The sequence below is a fragment of the Nannospalax galili genome, unplaced genomic scaffold, assembly GCF_000622305.1.
Source record: "Nannospalax galili isolate Female #2095 unplaced genomic scaffold, S.galili_v1.0 scaffold999, whole genome shotgun sequence".
Lineage (NCBI taxonomy): Eukaryota > Metazoa > Chordata > Mammalia > Rodentia > Spalacidae > Nannospalax > Nannospalax galili.
In genome coordinates, this window is record NW_008344824.1 from 2986959 (window position 1) to 3010405 (window position 23447).

Sequence of the window (23447 nt, forward strand, 5' to 3'; positions counted from 1 at the left end):
ATTTTTTTTTTGGTCTTTTTAAGACAGGGTCTCCTTGTAGCCCCAGCTGACCTGGAACTTGCTATGTAGACCAGGATGGCCTCCAACTCACAGAGATCCACCTGCCTCTGCCTTCCAAGTGCTTTGATCCTAAAGTAAAATATACTTTGTTAGTATTTACTTTTCTATTCCCCCAGGATAACTTGTCTTCTTGCTCCTGAAAAAATACATTCCAGTTTATTTCAATTGTATCAATAGGAGGATACATTGCTCAATTCCATTTTCTTTCTTGAGGAAACGCAATTAAGATGGAAAAAAAGTGTAATTTCAAAGACAGGAAATTTAAATCCTTGGTATTTTAATTCTTGTGGCTTATTTTATTCAAGGACAACAGTGTAGCTTTTCTGATTTATCCTTATTTAAACTTTTAATAAGATGAAAGAATAAGAGTAGATACAAGAATAGTGTTAGACTGTCATGCCTATAAATATAATTCACTTATTAGCACAATATGGACACAATCCTATTACAAGATTAAATTGTAACTACTCTTACAAAAATGTATTTTTTCTGCCAAATTTGCTAAAACAGGCCTGTAATCCCAACTACTCAAGAGGCAAAGACAGGACAATTCTAAATTCAAGGTCAGCCTGGGCAACTTAATGTGAGCCTGCCTCAAAATTTTGAGGCATGAATATTCCTTAGTGGCAGAGCACTTGGCTAGCATGTGTGAGGCCCTGGGTTCAAGCCCCAGCACTGTAAAAGAAAACTATATGAAACAAAATGCAACGGAGAGCCACTCTTTTGAAGTTTGTGGGTTATTTTTCAATTGTTTTTGTAATTTTACTACAAATATATGTACCAACTGTGATAGTGTTGTTTTTGGATATGGAATTTTTACACAAATGACTGATGTTTACCTATTTTTTTTAGTTCACATTGTTAATGTTTTTCATTCATATTAATTAACTTGGCTCTAGCTCACTCAGTCTCACTATTTTACTGTATCTGGTGTGTGCTTTACCAGAATTTTCTTACCAAGTCTCTAGTAGATGGACACTTGAGGACTGTAACTTTTCTAATTTGCCACTTGTGGTGGTTAGTATTGATTGTCAACTTGACAGAATCTAGCATCATTTGGGAGATGGGTCTCTGGGCATGCCTGTGGGAATTATCTTGACTTCCAACTTCCAAAATTGGGAAGACCTACCTACTATGGGTGTTATCCTTCCCTGCATATGGGATCCTGGATGTAATAAAATAGAGAAAGGAACTGAGCAGCAGCATATATTTATGCACCGCTGTTTCCTGATTATGGATGCAAAGCAACCAGCTCCTACTGTTGTGGCTGACCTGCCAAGATGGACTGTACCTGCACTGTGAGATAAATAATCCTTTTTTCTGAAGCTGACTTTTGTCAGGGTATTTTATCATAGCAACAAAAAGGAAATTAAGACATAATTGGTATTTCTTTTGCTATGATGAATATCCTTTTATGTAGAATTACTATGAAAAGTTTATATATGTTTACATTTAATATATATATATACACTTTCTGTATGTATCCTTCAATTCTATTTGATATTACTACATTTTTCCACAGCAGTATTACTAATCTATACTTCACCATTAAGAAACTGAAATTCTTGGGGCTGGAGAGATGGCTCAGTGGTTAAGAACACTGACTGTTCTTGCAGAAGACCTGGGTTTGAATCCCAGCACCCACATGTCAGCTAACAACTGTCCATAACTCCAGTTCCAGGGGATCCGACAGCCTCTTCTGTCTCTGTGGGGCACTGCGTGACATGGATGCACTCACCTACAGGCAGGTAATACACACATACAATAAAAATATTAAAATATTTTAAAAAAGAAACTGAAATTCCAGTTTCATATAATTTAGTGTTGACAAACGTTATTTTTGTATTTACTTATTTGTGAGTTCCTGAATCTGACCTAGAGCCTTGAACACGTGAAGGAAGACCTCTACCATTGAAGCACACTCACAGCCTTGCCCATATGATGTATATATTCATATCTTTTTAAATACAGGGTTTTTTTTTTTTTAGGCATTTGTTTTTCTGTATTTTCCCTGAAACGCCTGGTGCACAAAATTTAAAATTATCCATCTTATCGTCCATATTTTCAATTGCTATTTCAATTTATATTCTCCATCTCTTAGATAAATTCCTTTTCCTCTCATCTGTTATTTACTCTCTGTTTGACATGACTCAGCTGGAATTTATTCTGCCCACAGTTTTGTCTTGCTTTACTATGTTTCATTTCCAAAACATCTAGTTGGGAGCTTTTCATAGATCCTATTTTTGGTTCATTATTTGCAAATTATATTTTTAATTAATTGCGTTCATAAAAAAAGAGATGTCATACTTTCCTTTATTTCTTTGAGCTACCTCCCTCATGCGGAACACTTTTGGTATTGTCCCCCTCTCCATTTATTATTAGTTCTTTGAGAATTTCATTGATTATATTTTGATCACATTCCCAACCCCATTCCCTCAACTTGTCCCAGGTCCACCCGCACCTTCTCTACCCACAAAACTTTTTGTGTCCTCTGTTTTGTTTTGTTTTTCAAACTCAAATGAGTACGGACCCATACTCTTGGGTGTATAGTCATCCACTGCAGCATGATCCACCTATCAGTAGCCATACCCTTAATTTAAACTGACTCTCTCTCAAAGTAGCAATCAATTGCCGATATCTCCTCAGCTAAGGTTGTATGTATATGTGTGTATTGCCTGCATGTAGGTAAGTGCACCCATGTTGTGCAATGCCTGCAGAGGACAAAAGAGATTGTCGGATCCCCTGGAACTGGAGTTACTGACAGTTGTTAGCTGCCATGTGGGTGCTGGGTGGGATTTGAACCCAGGTGTGACATCATGCCCACCTCCTCTTTCCATGCTGAGCTTTTGTCTGGCTTGAGTCTGTACAGGTATTGTGCATACTGTCACAATGGCTATGAGTTCATATGTGCTCCTGTGCTGTTGTATCTGAAAAATCACTGTTTATAGTGATTCACCACCTCTGGCTCTTACATTCTTTCCATCCCCTCTTCCCCAATGATTCGTGAGCCTTGGTAAGATGGGGTATGATATAGATGTCCCATTTGGGCTAGGCATTGTGCAGTCCTTTACTGTCTACACCTTGACCAGTTTTGCATCTCTTGTTAATCAACATCTGCTTCAAAAAGAAGATCCTCTGATGAGGGTTGAGAGATACACTAATCTATTGGTTTAACAATAAGTCATTAGGAGTCAGGTTAATACTATGTACATTTAGCAGAATAACAGAAGTCAGTTCTCCTCTAGGAACTATGACATGAGTAGTCACAGGTTCTTGTCCCCAATAATAGTTCATCTTGAGCAATAGTCTTAAACCCAGTCAGAAGTGGTTGGCTACTACCACGATATTCCTGCCACTATTGCACGAATGGGCATGTTTTGTCAGTCCAGTCATTATTACAGATCCCAGGGTTCACAGCCAGGTAAGACCGATGATTACTGTTCTCCTCTAGCAGTGTGCTTAGCATCTTCTAGCACTATGAAAGTTAGCCAGGAGGGAGGAAGCTTCCTGGTAGGTATACATCTGACAGAGGGTCAGTACCTATAATATACAAATCACTCAAAAAACTAAATATCAAGAAATCAGCCAACACAATTAAGTATGTAGCATGGCTCTAAGGAGAGCATTCTCAAAAGATATGATCAAAACACGCTGTATGAAAAATTAAAAAATTCAATAAAAATGAAATACCGAGAGAGAAGAAACAACTCTAAAAATAGTCAACATCCTTAGGATTAGGGAAATGTAAATTAAAACTATTTTGAAATTCCTTCTTATGCTAGTAAGAATGACTAAGATATAAAACAAACAAATGACAACAAACACTGGTATCAGTGTGGGGAGAGGGGAACACTTATTCACTGCTGGTGGGAATGCAAACTGGTGCAGCCACTACAGAAATCAGTGTGGAGGTTATTAAATAAGCTAGTGATATATCTACCACATGAAACAGTCATATCACTCTCTGGCATATACCCAAAGGATTATATATCCATCACAGAGATACCTCCTCATCCATGGCCATTCTGCCCTATTCAAAACAGCCAGAAAACAAAAACAACCTAGATTCATTTGGAATGACCATAGACGTAACCAATAGCTGTCTTATTGGATTTGAGGCACACTCAATAGGAAGGAATTTATGCCTGGTAAATCTAGTCAAATATATGTGGCTGGAGAAGTCCATAGATCTTAGAGGAGAACCTACCACTGTCATTTCCCTAAATCAATATAACTTCTAAATATATTCAGAGTATTTATTCTTACACACAGATTAAATGTAGCTTTCATTCCTCATCAAAAAGACTTCTTTTGTAGCAAACAGAAACTAATAGAGATCCACAACTGGCCAAAATGCAGAATAAGTGACTACAGGGTTCCCAACCCCAAATAATACTTCTAAAATGAAACCCTTACACCTAAGGCTCAGGGAACATCACAGAAAAGGTAGCAGAAAGGTAGTAATAATCAGAGGACCAGGACACCTACTGCTATATAGTGTCTTCTAGTCAAGACTAGAAAGATGCACCCATGAAATCTCAATAATATGGTTGCCTAAACAAGACCTGCATAATTCCTGGGTGTGGTAAAGCACACTTTTAAATCCCTGCACTATGGAGGCAGAGGCAGGTGGCCAGCTCTAAACATGTTCATACTAGCAACACTAAATGGACTCAGTATATATATATATATGTGTGTGTGTGTGAGTGTGTGTGTGTGTGTGTGTGTGTGTGTGTATAAAACCTAATAATAGCTAAAGAAGAGGTCATAAATTTAAGAGAAAGGGGAGTATATGGGAGGAGCTGGAGGGGGAAAGGGAGGGGGAGGAATGATGTAAATACAGTTCTCAAAAAGTGAAAGAAAAAGTCATATGGAAATCAACCACTATAGAAACTTCCTAAAATGCCTACATACACACAAATAAAAAGAGTTTAAATGCAGTTACCTCATATCTGGGTGACAATACCTCTACTAGAGAAAACAGGCTAATAAATTAGAAGTCTAGTGCCAGGAATGGGTTACTTCCTTTGGAGTTTTTGGCCAGTGAGGTCCTAAGACATCACAGGCTACAGCCAATGCTCTTGGTCACCCTCCATAATTTTATGGTTAAGGCCTTATTCTTGAAAACATCATAAACTCAGGACATAGAATATGGAGAAATGAAGCTTCTATTGATCTGGAAGCTATTGCTTACCTGATCCCTGAATTACAGCCTAAGGCCTCAGAGCTGCATACTATTTTGTGTCTTTCATGTCTAGTTCACAGACAGCTACAATGTTTCCTAGGACAGCCACATCTTTTTATAGTTTTCTTCTTACATTCATCTACTATTTCATAGGTTTGGGGTGGAAATGTGGAAAACTCAAAGTATGAATGTGCAAGACTAGCATGAGGAGAAGTCACACTTTTGCCTTCCAATTCCTAGGCTTTCTATGTTAGCCTGCCCCCCCCCTCTCTCTCTCTCTCTCTCTCTCTCTCTATCTATCTATCTCTCACTCTCCTTCATACACACACACACACACACACACACACACACACTACTCAGGATTCAGGAATTACACTTAAGAACATACTTAGATCTAGAATTTATCTTTCATCTATATATAAATCTGTAAGTAAGAAATGTCAGTGTGAGGCAGGGAAAGTAATTTCAGAGAATATGGTTTTATAGGATACATACTGGAAGGGTAAACTGATAAGTCTTCCCATTTTTCTTAAAATGTTTTCACTTATTGTTAAGCTACCTAGTCCTAGTTTGGAACTGCTAAAATATAGACACAGCTGTTAAATTTCATTTCAAAACTGGCTATAATCCACAGCAAACAATCTGGTTTGCCCTTGACATGTGTCAGTAACATATATAAATCACACTGTGCACAGTTTTTCTATATGAATGTGTCATATAGGCACTCCTTCATAAATAGTTGATTATTTAAAGATATTTTTATATGTTCTTTAAAAAAATTAATTATCCCCAGGTTAAGTAATGGATTTCATGAAGCTAAAGTGATTGAAATAATTCAAAAGTTTAAACATTCACGAAGATTCTCAAATATTTCCTGGAAACACAATAATCGATTATTATAAAATGAGAAAAGTGCTAAAATAAAGGCATGTCATTACTCTTCTACCAGAGTTATTACTAAAATAAGCTACACATGTAGTTTTTGTAGGTTTGGTAATGGGGTCTGTGCCAAGTTAAGCAAGGGTGAGGTATGCTGTTATGATTCAGGAGTTTGGTACTTTAGACATTTTACATGAAGAAGACCAAGAGTGACAACATTCCACATACAATAAGAATGATCTCATTCCATATATTAAAACCAAGGGGCTGGCAGGGCCTGATAAATAATTTTGAAACACTGCAAATTTATTATAGGTTACCTCAGGTTATCTAGGTAGATTCTTTTTGGAATGAAAAATGACTTGGGAATTTTTATTTCAGGATCATATTTAAATAGACTATAGCTTGTTACCCAAACTGTGTAAGCTTTAGTAATTACACTGTCCAGATTCAATACAGATTCAATTCTTCTGAGTGGATATTTCTACATTAAACGAACACTGTATATAGTAATACTTGTGTCAGGCTAATATGTTGCACTGTCCTTGACAATAAGGAGTACTAGGTCTTTTCCTTCTAACACCTGCAGGGAACTCCATCTGGGTGCATTTTGCATTTGCTTCATTTTTTTCTGTTCATTAGAAAGTGACAAGTCATTAGGGACCTCAGGATCACTGCCCATATGAGATGCATTTCAGGTTGTTTTTAGAAAACATTTTCTTGGCTAAGATCCAGAGACCTTTAGTGGCTGAAGCTACTGTCCTTGAGAAGGCAATGGTCTAAGCCATCTTGACCAGGGATGGTCTTTTTTAAATAGGTCCTGGTTTTACTACATGGGACATTATTAGCCATGGATATGGTGGGAAGATTACCCAGCCTATCTCAGAACATATTTAGATACAGAACTTCTCTAATTTTTAGAACACCAATGACTTCATAAACTATTAGCAACATGGAAATGAAAATCCTATATAATTGATTAATTCTGTTTTATGTATTTCTTTACAAATTTACATAGAAATATTTTATCAATGCATGTACAGTTTGTATAAAACTTACTTTTATTGAAGTAGAATAATTACTAAAACAAAGATTTGGTAAAACAGATACCTCTAATGTGAAAAACTGTTGGCCAATCTACAATAAATATGCAGCTCTAAGATTTTGGTCTTCCAATTTATGTATTTGGGTTAAGAAATTTGTAGCTGGATGTTATACAAAGATAATTCTGATAGCCAAGAACCTTGATAATTAAGAATCGAAGGTCAGGGTCAGATCAGCATCAATAAAATATATTTATCATTGGTCTCTTTAAAAATGTTTTAAAATGGCACAGGGAAAACATTTTAAATAATGAAGTCAATGTTTGAGCTGAAATTAAATATAAAGCTTAGAAAGCATGAATTGCCTCTTAATGTAACTTTTTTACCAACAAGAAGACTCAATTTACAGTTTTAAGGGCACTAAAGAGCAATGATAATATACAAGCATATTTATGCTAAATGATTCCATTATGTAGAATTATTTTAAGGTACAGGAATAACAGTAAGTAGGCACCTTTTTATTTGGTCTTTTTGAGACAGGGTCTCCCTGTAGACAGCTGTTCTGGAACTATGTAGACCAGGCTGGCCTTGAACTCACCGAGATCTGCCTGCCTCTGCCTCCAGAGTGCTGGGATTAAAGGCATGTGCCACCATGTTTGACCCCCCAGATAATTTAAAATTTTAAGTAGTTATTAAGTAGTAATGAATGAAGGCAGTTTAAACTGTATGATCTGATTTTTCTTGAAGAAAAAAGAAATCCTAGTATCTACATTCAATTCAATATGATCATAATTTGAAAACATCTTTGTCTTAATCTTTGTGATGCTGTTCTAGTATGGTTTCTGAGTTGCTGTGATAAAGCCCTGTGCAAACTAACTTGGGTGAAGAAAGGATTTATTTCAGCTTTACAGTATAATCTTTCATCTAGGGAAGCCAGGGCAGGAATCCAAGGCAGGAAACTGGAGGCAGGAAGTAAAGTAGGGATCATGCAGGTAGGCTCCTCTCCGTGTCTCCCCTCTCCCTCTCCCTCTCCCCCTCCTTCTCCCCCTCTCCCTCCTTTTTTCTTCCTTTCTTTGTCTCTCTCCCCCACCTGGCCTGGAACTCACTAAGTAAAAACAGACTGGTCTTGATTTCTAAGAGATTAATCTACCTAGGCCTCCTGATGCTAAGTTAAAGGTGGACATTTCTTATATAGCCCAGGCCCAATTGCCTAGATAAGGTACTGCCCAGTGGGCTTTGGTCCTCCTACATCAATCAGCAATCAAGAAGAAACCTCACAGACATGCCCACAGGTCAATCTTATCTAAGAAATTCCTCAACTGAGGTTCCCTCTTCCCAAGTGTCTATAGTATGTCAAGATGACAAAGACTAATCAGCACGGGTGCCATATTTGTCATTTCATTTTATGTAAAGCTACATCATATTAAAAACTTTGGAAGAGCTGCCAGTGTAGTGGTGCATACCTTTAATGCCTCCCTGGGAGACAGAGGCAGGCAGATCTCTGTGAAATCGAGGCCAGTATGGTCTACATAGTCAGTTCCAGGCCAGCTGGGGTTACAGGAAAACCTTGTCTCAAAAAAAGAAAAAAAAAAAAAAAAGAATTACAGCACATGCGGTGCTATATCAATACAGATTTTATCCAAAAAGCTCCGATTCATTCTAATCCTTAAAAGAGATGTTTAATTTTTAGATTCAGACAATTTAAGTGTCTGATAGCCAGTAAAATGTAGCTCATGATGGCACATGGAAAGTGCTTTACTGAAACCTTAAAAAAAGTCCTTTCAGTTTATTTTCACAAATAATTAGCTGTGTAATATGAATCTCAATATATCTGTATTTCCTCTTAAAAACTTTACAATCATTGAGACACATTTATTAATATTGATATAAATAGCAATATCAAAAAACAAAATATTAATAAAGATGGCACCTTAGTATCTAGGTGCTGTTATATTTCAAGTAGAATTTAATTCAAATGCATAAAATTACTATTACTAACAAGATTTTTTCCCAATGTACAGAAAAAAGATTTACTGTAAATTCTGACATCTAACCATTTAATCACCTCTTATAGACATTACTTGATGGAAGCTGGGTGGATGAATAAACCCACAACAAGACCTAGGCACTGGATAAGTCCATGCAGAATTAAGAAATTAATTAGGAGGAAGAACTATAATTTGCAGAGCTGACATCTATTTTACTTTACTTGCATGTATCAACGGGAAGCAATTACAATTCAATTAAAATATTCAATTTTATTACTTTACTGACTGACCTTGAAGTTAATGCCTGTTTTATTTAATTGTATCATCTATGAATAAATTGTTAACCCTAAAATGTTATGCCCCATTATTTTCAGTGCAGTTTTCAACTTCTCAACTGAATTACATCAGCCAATTTATTATCTCCTGTCATGAAAGCAAGTGGAGGTTTATTTCTTCATGACCGACCAATATATGATGAAAGAAACATCACAAAATAGTTGATAATGCTATTTTTAAGAGTCCAGTGAAATGAATTGTGTTCTCCTCTCTATTTTTGCAGTCTAGAGTTTTACTGTAAAATCACTACTGATATTAGAAAAGGCATAATCAGTCTGAGAAGCAATTTTTAGTCTGCCTGTAATTTTTGATTAATCCACTTCAGACGGCAACTAAGAATCTCATGGAGCTTCACAATTAACTCTGTCTCTCGTTGTCTCTGTCTGTCTCTCTGATAACCTCTTGCTATCTCTACCACATTTACTAGCTACCAGAACAAGCAGATTTCATTTTATGAAGTTTAAGTGTTTTTAAACAAATGTAATGTTCAGCTGTTCCTAGACTCTATCCTGAACACAACATCATCACATATTATCAATTTTAGAAGTAAAGTAGCAAAATGTGTGTTTCAAAGAAGATTGATTATGTCATCTGTACATGAAAAATGAGCTGATGTGTGAAAGTGACTATCTGGGTAAGCATAATATATCAACATTTATACTTTCCGTCCATTTTGTGAGCCTACCAAATCTCTCTTAGACATTATGTCAAGACTCATCTCCACTTGGGCCTTCTTTTGGATATTTACAAACTGACATTTTACCACGGTCTAAATATATAAAGTAGATTCATTCCTATGGAATCACTTTTAAGATCTATGGCATACCTAAAATGAATTGCCAATAAATCTGATTGACTATAATTAGGCAGTTATAATAATCAATACCAACTACTTACAGACCAAATTATTCTTTTTCCTATCTTTAAAATACTATGTAAAATATTAAGTAAAATATTTGTTTTGGTTTTGTTTCTTTTTGAGACAAGGTCTCCCTGTAGTCTCAGCTGGCATGGAACGTGCTATGTGGACCAGGCTGGCCTGGATCTCAAAGAGATCCATCTGCCTCTGCTTCCTGAGTGCTGGGATTAAATGTGTGTGCCACCACACATGGCTATTATGTAGTTTTTAACACGAAAAGAACAAATAAAAGAGGAAAGCTACGTGTAGAACAGAGTTTTTAAGGGGAGACTGGAAATACTTCTTTTGTAACAGCTGTCTCACCTTTCCAATTCGTTTTAAACACAAAGACCACCGGAAGCTGAAAGCTCAGTATGGGTAGAGATTGTATGAGGGTGAAAAGCTGAATGTAAAGATGCAACACAAAAATGCCAGATTCTTATAGTAGTTTTTCATTTTAAACATTTACTCTTGTCAAGAAAACTGATGGATTCTAAGCAGAGCAATGGTGTGATCAAGTTTGACTTTTAGAAAGATCACTCTAGCTTCAGTCTTGTTCCTTTGCTGAAAATAAGACTGCTGGCAAGAAGGCAAATAGGTAAAAGGGGTACCGCAAGAGTTAGTGAGAGATATGCTACAACAGAAAGAATACCAAGCTGGAAGGAAAAGAAAAAATTTGAGAGCAATATGTGGTAGGCAGGATACAGACAGAACCTGTTGATGAGCTGGGTAGAGAATGCACGAAAGAGTAAAGATACAGATGATTCTCAGGTTTTGGTTTAGAGAAAGTCAAAATATAATAGCACTAGCTAACATTATTTTAACATTATTTCAGAAGCAAAGCAATAAATCAGATGAAAGTTTTGAAAGGAAAATAAACGGTGAATCCATTTTAGATGTGTGTTGCATTTCCTAAGAATCACTAGAGAAAAGTCATTTAATTGGCAATGAGGTAAATGGGGTCAGAGTCCAGCAGAAAGGTCTGGACTGAAAATACAAAAATAGAAACAGAAGCTGTGAAATAAAATGACTCTAGGAAAACATGTAATATGAGTCAAAAATATAGAGTCTTGAGGAATGTAAATTTTAATGACAATAAGAGTGGCCCCAAATACAAGTTTCGAGTTATTTTCTCCTCCTTCCCTGCTAAATTTATTGAAGCTCAATTGACAGTTTAAAATCATATATACTTAAAGCATACAACTTGATAATTTCATATATGTATATATTTTGGCATATTCAACACATTCAAGCTAACTAATATATTCATCACCTCACTAAGGTAATTTATTTTTATTGAGGGGTAGGCACTAAAGATTGAAAAAGAGCCCCCGTGTAGTTTGGGCAAGTGCTTACCACTGAGCTATATCCCTAGTCCTACTTTCTGTTTTCACTATGGCAAGAAACACTTCTAAGCACAGTGTGGTGGTTCACGCCTATAATCCTAGTACTCCAGAAGCTGAAGCAAGAAAATTGTCATCCATTTGAGGCTATTTTGGGCTACATAGTGAGGTTTAGGTCAGTCTGAGCTACAAGGTGAAACACTGTTTCAAACTCAAAACCTCCCAAAAGATTTATTCTCTGTACTCCATAAAGCTACATAATTATTATATATCAATGAAATGTAATATAAAACTAAACCCATTACCAAAATAAAATGTAAAGTTAATGAAAATTTTAAAATACCTCTGGAAAGGTCAAGCATATAGCATAATATTCTTAACAATAGTCATACTGTTGCAGAAGACTGCCAAGATTTATTCATCTTGTAGAATTTTGCAACCCAGATCTCCCTTCCTCCATTCTGTGGCAACTATTCTGTTCTTTTTCTGATTTTAACATTTTAGACTATATAAATGAGGTTATGCAGTATTTGTCTTTTTCCTTCCGACTTATTTTACTTAACATAAAATGCTCTGAGTTCATCGATGTTGCCACAAATGGCAGCATTTCCTTCTTTTAAAAGTGTACTAATATTGCATTGTATAGATATAGCAAAATTTCTGTATCTGTTCACCAAGGAAGGACATGCAGCCCATTACCATTTCTTGGCTGTTGTAAATAATACTGAAATGCACACAGGGGAATAGATACTTTCTCCTGATACTGAATTCTATTTTTCAGATGAATACCTGGATGTGGCACTGGTGGATCATATGGTAGTCCTGTTTTTAAATTGTGTGAACCTTTCTCTATACTGTTTACCAAAATGGCAGTATTAATATACTCCTCCACCCACAGTACATACAGGTTCTTTTTCTTCCAATATTTATGTTTGTTTTTTCTTCAAATTTTTTATTGAATATTTATGTATTTCATACAGAACATCTCAATCAATCTTAATCATCTTTATATACCCTTCCTCGCTGGTACCCTCCCATAGAACGCCCCCCCCCCCAAATTCATACATTCTGTCACTTGTGTTAAGGCCTCTGTGTCAAGTTAGTGTCCCCAGATATAACTCAGTGCAAGTTCATCTCCTGAGGTCTAGTCAGCTTATCTAGAGTCCCTCACTTTAGGAAGATTAGCTCTTCCTCATCCAGTAGTAATCATTTACCAATACTTCTTCTCTTAAGATTGGGGTCAGCTGTCCATTTCCCCAATTCTATGCTCGTTTTTTGTCTGCTTGAGTGTGCATGGGTCTTGTGTATGCTGATACCATTACTGTAGGTTTAAATTATCTTTCATTTTTCTAACTACAACTATCCTATGACGTATGGGGAGAGACATCATTGTGGTTATGGTTTATATTACCCTAGTTGTTAGAAAAGTCAAAGACCTTTTCATATACTTTATTATTGTTATATCTTTTTTTGTAAAATGTGTACTCAAGTCCTCTGACATTTTGAAAATCAGTTATGTATTTTTGTTTTGTATTGCTTTGGTTTTCCAAGGAGTTACATTAGTTTCTTCTATATTTTAGATATTATTTCCTTGTTAAACACATGATTTGCAAATACTATGTGTTACAAGTGGATTGCCTTTCTCTATACTGTTTCCTTTGTAATACAGAGCTTTTGAGTTTGATGTGATGCCATGTGTCTATTTCGGCATCTATTGACGGTTTTTGCTGTCACATTAAAAAAAAATCATTGCTCAGACTAATTACTTTTTTAAAAAGCAATTTAACATTTTCACATCTTACATTTATGCCTTTACTATATTTTCAGTTGATCTGAATACATTGTATGACACAAAGCCCCAGTTTTTAGGTATGAGGAAACTTAATTGTTACAGTATTATTTACTAAAAAGGTCATCCATTTGTGTGACTAACACCCTGGTGGAAATTGACCATAGGGACATGGGTTTACTTTGGGGTTCTTTCCTTGGTATTCTGTACTATTAGTCTATATGAATTTTTAAGGCAATATCACATTGAAACACAAAATAAAATTAAGAAAGTACTGTGGCTTTAGAATACATTTGGATAGCAGTAAGTACAATGCTTTTAGCCTTGTTACTACTTAAGTTTGATTTACTATTGACATTTTGTACATTTCTGTGAATCTAGGACTTTTCCCCCTTTCTTTAAGAATGCCAATGGAGAGTCAATAAAGGTTGCACTGATCTTTACATCACTTTGGATAGTATGGACATTTTAACAATTTAATCCTTCTAAGTCATGAACTTCAATAATCTGTTTTTGTTTTCAATTTTCTTTTTCAATTTTCTACAATTTTCAAGTCTTTCCTCTTTCTAGTTAAGATTATTCTTAGGTATTTCATTCCTGTTGCTAGTGTGAAGGGGGTTGTTTTCTTATTTCATTTTCTGATAGTTCACTGTGCAAAGAGATACAATTAAATTTTGTATTCTGATTTTATGTACTGAAACTTCATTGAATTTTTAAAAATATATATATTTTAGAAAAAGCATTTCATTACAGCTTTAACACACTCAATAACAGCTTCCAGAGCAAAGATATATCTCTTTCAAAAGTTGCTATAAACCTTTTAGGTTTGCTGTTCAATTAATACAGTTAAACAATATTGAACTGAGTATAAGCCCTGTAAGACATAAAATTGAATGGGTTTTTAACCTTTAAAAAAGATCTCCATTTCATTTTAAAATATACTGCTTCTTACAGAAAGACTCATGGTTTCTTTCGATTATCCTGGTTCCTCCAGTTATGTCTGGATACATACTCACTTATCTGGATTTGGTTCTAGGATCCACATATGAGGGAGAACATACACTGATTTTTTTTTTTCCAGAGTCATGTTACTTCACTTAGTATAACAGTTTCTAGTTCCATCCATTTACCTGCAAATTTCATGATTTCATCTTTCTTTACTGCTGAGTAAAACTCCATCGTATATATGAACCACATTTTCATTATCCACTCATCAATTGAGGGACACTTAGGTTGCTTCCATCTCTTAGCTATTGTGAAAAGAGAAGCAACAAACAAGGATGTACAAGTGTCTCTGCAATAGGATGAGTTCTTTGGATATATGCCAAGGAGTTACCACTCCTTAGTAACCGGGTCAAATCATACGTTCATTTGTATTTTATTAAGAATTCTCCACACTGCAATTTAGGTTTTTAAAGTATTCCCTTATAATATTCTGTATCTTTCTGGTGTCTGTTGTGATATTTCCCCTTTCATCTGATTTTGTTGATTTGGAGGTGATCTTTTTTCTTTTGGTGAACTGGGCTAGCGGTCTGTTAATCTTGTTTATCTTTTCAAAGAACCAGCTCCTGGATTCATTGACTCTTCTTATTTCCTTTGTTTTAATCTCATTAATTTTTGCCCTGATTTTTGTTATTTCTTCTTGTCTGCTGGGTTTTGGTTTCATTTGTTGTTGCTTTTCAAATGTCTTGAGTTGTAATGTTAAGCCATTTATTTTTGCTCTCTCTGATTTTTTTAATGAGGGCACTTAGAGCTATAAACTTTCCTCTAAGAATAACTTCAGTGTGTCCCAGAGGTTTTGCTGTGTTGTATTGTCCTTTTCATTTTGTTCCAGAAATACTTTTATTTCTTTCTTAATTTCTCTTTTGACCCATTCATCATTCATGAGTGTGTTGTTTAATCTCCATGTGTTCATGTGGTGACTAGGGCTTCTTCTGGTGTTAAGCTTTTTTGCATTGTGGTGTGATAGAATGCATGGAATTATTGCAATCATTTTTATTTGTTGAGGTTTGTTTTGTGCACCAGTATACGGCTGATTTCGGAGAAGGTTTCATGGGGTGCTGAACAGAAAGTATTTCCTTTGGTCACTGGTGGAATACTTATGTCTGTTAGGTCCATTTGATATATGGTATTGTTTAATTCAGATGTCTCTGTGTTAACTCTCTGCCCTGTTGACCTTTCTAATGGTGACAATGGGGTACTGAAGTCCCCTACTATTAATGATTTGGGATTAATCTGGGTCTTAAAGTCCTGTAGTATTGTTTTTATGAAGTTGGGTGCACCAGAGTTTGGTGAATATATGTTCATGATTGTAATATCTTCTTGATTGATTGTTCCTTTCTTTGATCAGAATGAAGTGACCCTCCTCATCTCTTCTGATTAGTTTTACTTTGAAGTCTATTTTATCAGATATTAGAATTGCAACACTTGCTTTTTTCTTAGTAACATTTGCTTGGTATATTTTTTTCCATCATTTCACCTTAAGATATTGCCTGTCCTTGAAAGTGAGATGAGTTTCTTAACAGACAACAAAAAGATGGGTTTTGTTTCTTAATCCATTCACCTAATCTGTGTCTTTTGACTGGGGAGTTCAGTTGGTTAACATTTAAAGTTATTAATGAAAGATGTGTATTGAATCCTGTCATTTTTATTTCTGTTGACATTCTTGATATCGCTGTACTTTTCCACAGTTATACTTTCATTGAATTTCTTTCCACAACCCCTTGGGTATAAGCATTCCTTTCTTCAGCTCTCTGTATTGCTTCCAGAACTCTTTGAAAGGCTGGTTTTGTTGACATGAATTCCTTCAGCCTATTTATATCACGGAAGATTTTTCTTTCCCCTTCGACTATAATAGACATTTTGGCTGGGTTTAGTAATCTGTGTTGGCATCTGTGGTCATTTAGAACTGGGAATACTTTGGTTCAGGCTCTTCTGGCCTTCGTAGTTTGTACTGAAAGTCAGCTGTAATCCTAATGGGTTTTCCTTTATATGTGACTTGTTGTTTTGGGGGGGCTTTTTGCTCCTTTTTTTTTTAAGCTTTCAGTATTCTCTCTTTGTTCTGTACATTTAGTGTTTTCACTATGATATGCCATGAGAGTTTCTTTTCTGGTCCTGTCTGTTTGGTGTTCTATGTGCTTCTTATATTTGTATGGGCATGTGTTTCTTTAATCTTGGGAAATTTTCTTCTACAATCCTGTTGAAGATCTGGTCCATACCATTATCCTGAGATTCTTCTTCTTCCTGTATGCCTATGATTTGTAAGTTTGGTCTTTTTATGGTGTCACACAATTCCTGCATATTCCATTCTTGTGCTTTCTTAAATTTTTCATAATCTTTGCTTGAGTGGTCTAGTTCATCCATTTTATCTTCCAGTCTTAGTATTCTGTTTTCCATTTCACTCATCCTTTTGGTGAGGCTTTCTCCTGTTATTTCTAGTTGACTTACTGAGTGTTTCACTTCCTTCTTCATTTCAGTATGAGTAGTTAATATTTCTAGCTCTTTTCTGATTTCATTCAGAAGTTTATCCCTATCTTCCTTCAGTTCTTTGATTTCTTTGTGTGTTCTTTAAATTCACTGAATTCTTTTATCATCTTTATAATTGTTCTTTTGAGTTCCATGTCCTGCATTACCTCTAGGGGGTTCTTATCGTGCTCCTCTAGAGAACTATTGGTATTTGGTGGGTATATGTTATTTTGTTTTTTCATGTTATTATTTTTTTCTCTGTGATTTTGACATGTTAATTTCTTTTGTAGTTTCTGATTCTCGTGTGATACTCAAGTCTTCAAGTTTAGGTCTGCTTCTTTTTGTAAACTTTATGTGCCTTTCCGGTTTACTTTTGGGGCATGAAAAGCGGTTCCTCTAAGCTTCCAGTTCTCTTTTGATTTTATATTTGAGTGGCCAGATTGCTTCTTTCTTCAGGTGTTCCCCCAGAGGCACAAGTCAGATGAGGATCAGATACTCTCAGGCTTTCTCCTAAGGTCTGGGTCCCTCTAGGAAAGATACTGTCCTCAGGAATTTGGGGGTTGGACTGACCTGGGAGCAGGGCCCATGAAAGATGCTGGTCTCTGTCATCTGGTGGCTATGCCACCCAGACATGCAAAGGGAGATGGGGGCGGGAAGAGGCCCCAAGGGCTCCTGGGGCCTCCAGGGAGGAGCTGGGTTGGTCTGGACGCAAAGGATCAGGAAGCTGTGAGGTCAGCCCCAGTGTCCAAGAGAGAGGCTGGCTGGTTGTGCAGCCCAGGGAAGCAGAGGGAGGTCAGGGTGGGACCCAGCCCAGAGGGCACCGGGGGACCCTGAAAAGGAACTGGGTTGGTCTGGATGCAAAGGATCAGGAAGCAGTGGTGGTTCCCCTGAAGTCTGGGTTGCCAAGACAAGGAATGGGACAGTACCCAGGCTAGGAGAGATGGGCGGGGAAGATGGGAGGGTGAACGAGGCATGGAGGGGGTGATGGACTTACCCAGGAGAGAGGCTGGCAGGTTGTGCAGGCCCAGGGAAGCAGAGGGAGGTGAGGGTGGGATCAGGCTAAGAGTGCTCTGGGGGACCAGGAGAAGGAACTGGGTTCATCTGGATGCAAGGGATCAGAAAGCAGTGGTGGTTCCAGGCTGAGAGGTCAGACCTGGTTTCCAGGAAAGAGTCTGGCCGGTTGTACAGCCCAGGTAAGCAGCTTCATTGAATTTTTTTACTAGCCTTAACTTTTTGTTGTCTTTAGAGTTTTGTATGTATTTGAACATACTATTTGCAAGTAGAAATAATCCTTTATGATTGTATGTTTTTTATTTCTTTGTCTATGAAACACTCTGGGTAGGAGTCCCAGGATCATGCTGGCTGGAAGTGGTTGAAGTGGGCATCCTTGAACTGTGCTGTGGCACTATCATGCTTCATCATGGAGGCTCTGTGAGCACGAGCACAGCATTGCTTACTTTTCCTTTTTTACTCTTGGATAGATCATGGTATAACAAAGGAAGAGAAAACATCAGGGCTGGAGCTGTGGAAAGAGTAGTATTCATAGACTTATTCATATGACTAGTATTCATACAGCTTAATTAAACTCTGCTTCAGTGAAGAGAGAATCAACTTCAAAAGAAAGATTGTGACTCTATAGTGCAAGAATAACTTGCTCAAGAATAAAGTGCACACAACTGGAAAGCACCGATTACAAGTATCTCACACCTTTTCATCATGAGATGTAAAACGTCACCTGCTTCTTATGGAAGTTAGTTCTATGTCTATCCATATTTATGCAATCAGTCAACATTTTATTGGTTAGTCTTTCAACATATGCAATCTGTATGTAAATTGACCCATTACAGGATAACCCCTCTAAATGTTATAACACATTTTTTTCTTTGAAGTTTTTAATATTTTATTTAAAATTTTTTATTTATTATTTTTATTGTATGTGTATGGGTGTATTGTCTGCATGTAGATAGGGTGCACCTGTGTGATACAATGCCCACTGAGGTCAGAAGAAGGCATCAGATGTCTGTAACCAGGAACTGGAGTTACAGATGATTGTTAACTGCCATGTGGGTGCTGGAAATCAAACCCAGGTCCTCTGCAAGAGCAGCCAGTGCTCTTAGGGCTAAACCATCTCTCTAGCCCTTATTTATTATTTTTATTTTATGTGTATGAGTGTATTGCATTCATGTATGTAAGTGCACCTCTGTGAGGCAATACCTGTGGAGATCAGAAAAGGGCATTAAGATGCCCCTGGAAGTGGAGTTATGAACAAGCTGTTAGCCACCATGTGGGTGCTGGGAATCAAACGTAGGTCCATTGCAAGAGCAGTCAGTACTCTTATCAGCTAAGCTATCTCTCTGGCCTCTTTTTTGCAGTTTTAATACATCAATATTGAGATTTTAGTCAACATGTGATGTCTTATTTTTCAGTATGCCAAATAAGAAATACCCATAGTGAAGTACTATACTGTGCATTATATTGGTAGATTACCATGTGTTGTTTGGGTTCACTGAGGAGCTCGCACTGGGCGTGAAGTTGCCCCAACCCACTTCAGACCCAACAACCATGTTTGTCTTAAAGTATTTCCCAAAGCTCCTGTCTGGGGATGTGCTTGCCTCCTGACTCTGTGACAGGGAGGGAAGAAAATAACAAATAGGCCAGAATAAAAACATTATATCCTTCAGAACAGTTAGAAGGTAAAGCATTTCCAACAGAGGCTTAATATTCCCTATAGTCCAAAAGAGAAGCTAGAAGTACAGACATGGGAAGCTCATCCACAGAGCGAAAGATCAATCAGGAATTCTGGCTGACTGCCTGAATGTCCCCAGTTGGTTACAGCTGTGCTTTTCTAAGTCCCTGATTTTACTTTGAGGCCTCACTCAAGGGGGCATTCTGCTTTGCCTAAGACTCTATGAGGAACTCCAGCTGACTGTTACAAGGGGGCTTCCCTATTGATTTCTGCTGGATGTTTTGAGTGGTTGATTTGATGATGGTCTATCTATCTATCTATCTATCTATCTATCTATCTATCTATCTATCTATCTCTCTATCTATCATCTATCATCAATCATCTATCTATCTTCTTCCATTTATCACTTGGTAGTTACCCTTTTACTTTGGTTTGCTATATTCTTTTTAAAAATATTTTATTTATTATTTTTATTTTATGTGTATGAGTATATTGCCTATGTGTATGGGAGTGCACCCATGTCGTGCAATGCCGTGTAGGTCAGAAGAGGGTGTCGGATTCCCCTGGAACTGGAGTTAAGGACGGTTCGTAGTTGCCATGTGGGTGCTGGGACTCAAACCTGGGTCCTCTGCAAGAGCAGTCAGTGCTCTTAACCACCTAGCCATCTCTCCAGCCCCTTTGCTATACACTTAGTAAATTCACTCATTCAAAATTAAAAGTATTGACTATTGTAGAGCATTTCTGTATAGCCATAAAATAATATGATTGTTACATAGACAAACAGAAGATGACTTGTTTACTTACCTTTTAGAAGGAGTTTTCAATTAACTATTATATACTGTCATGGAAATTATTTTAATGCAACCTATCTGATACAGCCATATGTGTTACATAGGTTAACTTTAACAGTAGTTTGCATTATAATAAGATTCTCTCCTATTTATTTGTGAACATTGTATATTTTATGAGGGATTACAGTTATTGGTAGAGATGAAGGCAGAAATACAGGTTTTAAAATTAAAATTTAGGGGTTGAGGGGAGGTCTTAGTTGATATGGCTCTTCCTTTGTGTGCACAAGAACCTGAGTTCCAACCTCAGACCCCACATAACAGTGCTGTGCAGCAATGTACACCTGTAATCCTAGTGCGGGAGAGGTGGAACCTGGAGGATCTCTGGGGCTGTCTTGCCAGCCAGTCTAGGCAAACTGGTAAGCTTTAGGCCAATGAAAGAACCTGTAGGTGAGCAGCATTCTTGAGAATATTAGAGATTGTCCTCTAGCTTCTGCACACATGTACATACACACACACACACTTATGTACACTGATGCACTCATACACATATGAACATGCACATATATACACATATATATTAAAATTTCATACATTTTTGAAATTTATATATGTACATAAATATCTCTGTACATACAGATATACATGTAAGATAAACATCCATATATCACAAACATGGATGTGTAAACAATTAAAAGGTTCAAAGAATATATTCATATCAGAACCTGACAGTCACAGTCCTAACTTCCTGTTGGTACAGCCTGTCCCACCATGTGAAGGAACAAGATAGTAATAATAAAATGAACAAAATCAGCACTCCCTGATGTTAGAATCTGTCACTGAATTTACAAAATTGAGCAAATTATGATTCTATTCAGAAATGGCTGGCATCACACATACTTAGAAGTTGATCTGTGATTTTGTTTCATAAGTTGAAAATAATAATGACACACTTTCAAAATTTTAAAACTTTGAGGTTTAAGAATTCTGTATTAAATTACTCTAAATGAAGATGGAATATATTTAAATCACAATTAACTACACTTTAAATCATATTAAGTAATCTTTTTAACAAAATAATTATTTGAAACAAGTTCAGGTATAAAACCTGTTAACTATAGAATATGAAGGAATAACACAAATAGCTTCTAACCTTTTCTGTTCAGCATTCTTTTCTAGGAAGGCTATTACAATGAATGATTTTAATTATGTCCATTATTATCCCAATGAATGACAGAAGAGCACAATGTGTGGGAGCAATAATTAACATACCTTCATTTGGCTTAGTTGGGCAGTTAGAAAGAGGAATCAGATTAATGTATAGAATTACTGCAGGTGAGTTTGTGTGGGAGTGGAACCCAGCAATTGGAAAGGCTGTAATATTAAAGCAAATGTTCTAATTAGCATGGACAACTCATATTGTGAACCCAAAAGGTGAGAATTTAGAAAGTATTTATTAAAAAGTCTAAAGAAAAATCTAGTTAGCAGTCCTCAAAGAGGGAACTAAAGAGTTTTAAAAACAATTCAAGCTGCTTGGAAGAGAGATGAGGGCACTAGCTAAGAGAGATTATGTACTGTGACATTATCTGAAAGGTCAAAAGAAAAACCTATGGATAGTCAAAAGAAAAACTCTTAACAGCTCTATAGAGACATTTATGAATGTGTTTATAGTATAGATCATTTTATAACATAGAATTTAAAAAAAATTAAATATTAAAAAACATACTGTCAGGAACATGAATCTGAAAGATCAAAGGATAAAAAATAACAAAGTCTAAACAGGAAGAAGTGTGGCTGGAGCCAGCATTGCACTTCTCATATGATAAGGAGAGCTAGAGGTGAGGACTAAGAGGCAAGTTTCAATGGGTCTCATTCCGCATTGACCTTTATTGCACAGGGTTGCATGAAAAGACTATTCCAAGGGCACTTTCGGATAATAACCAGTGGGGCAGTAGCAAAGAGCAATCTCCTAGGAGGAAACAAGAGAGCAACTTGAAAAATTCCACAGTAATAAATCACCATGGCCAGATGGTGTTCAACTGAGAGTTTCTAAAGGAAATAAAGTGTGAAATGGCTGAGGTACAGATGAGAATCTACAATGTATTTGAAAACTATCAACAGTGCTATTTTGCTAATATGAAGCTTTTTTAAAGGAAAGAACAACAATAAAATTAAGATTTATAGACGTGTAGACGAGAGGCTCTCTTGTTTGTAATGGAGAAACTGATAGAGTCTAATTAAGAATAGCTTCCTTCCACATCAAGATAAGGTTAACTGGCTGAGGTCAAATCGCCCACTGAGTCTATAAAGAGAACACTGTTTCTCTCCATCCTATTAAACTTATCTGGAAATGTCAATAAAATACTAGATAGAAGCAAACCAGTAAATGTAATTTATTTGGGAATTACATGGAGCTTTTAACAAGGTCACATGAGACTGTTGGGGAAAATAAATAAGCACAGTCTTCAAGAAGAGAAGCCACAAGAGAAACTTCTGCCATTAATTGTAAAACTTGCTAAGTAAGGAAAACAAAGTTTCAGGGACAATTACTCTTTTATTCCTTAATGTTGGGTTATGAACATCTCTTAATGTTGGCCCAAATGGTGACAGACTAAGAGAGTATATGCTAAAAATCTGAAGAAAAAAAGATAGGTCACCAGAAGTATAGATTACCTTCATATGAAAAACAGAAGAATCTCTCCATGGGTATAAAGCAAGGTAATAGCAGGGAGGAAAGACAAAAAATCAAAAACTGAAGACCAGTAGGCCTGGGGGGTAGGGGGTGGGTAGAAACATAAAATTTTTATGTAAGAAATGGAATCTGAAGCCTGCAATCTAATTTAAGTTTCTTATCAAAGTGTTGAGTACCAACGTCAGATTTTAATGAAAACTAACAAGCACTACTTACTGCAACCTCTGTTTACCTCTTCTATCTCATCATGAGGGAGCAGAATTATATAGGGAAAGACAAAGAGCTGGGAATAGAC

At 36.5% G+C, this 23447-nt stretch overlaps 1 long non-coding RNA gene across 2 annotated transcripts in view; it reads right to left on the reverse strand.

Annotated features, from left to right (window-relative positions):
• The window catches only part of Dph6, a 207851-nt gene that overhangs the window by 27774 nt on the left and 156630 nt on the right, over nt 1-23447 (reverse strand). Inside the window, exon 6 of one of the 2 annotated variants that reach the window (XR_001872620.2) lies at nt 18022-18508. The exons of the other annotated variant lie outside the window; for it this stretch is intronic. This is a non-coding gene — a long non-coding RNA (diphthamine biosynthesis 6). Of the gene's footprint in view, nt 1-18021; nt 18509-23447 lie in introns of those variants that run through there. 2 annotated transcript variants of the gene reach the window in all.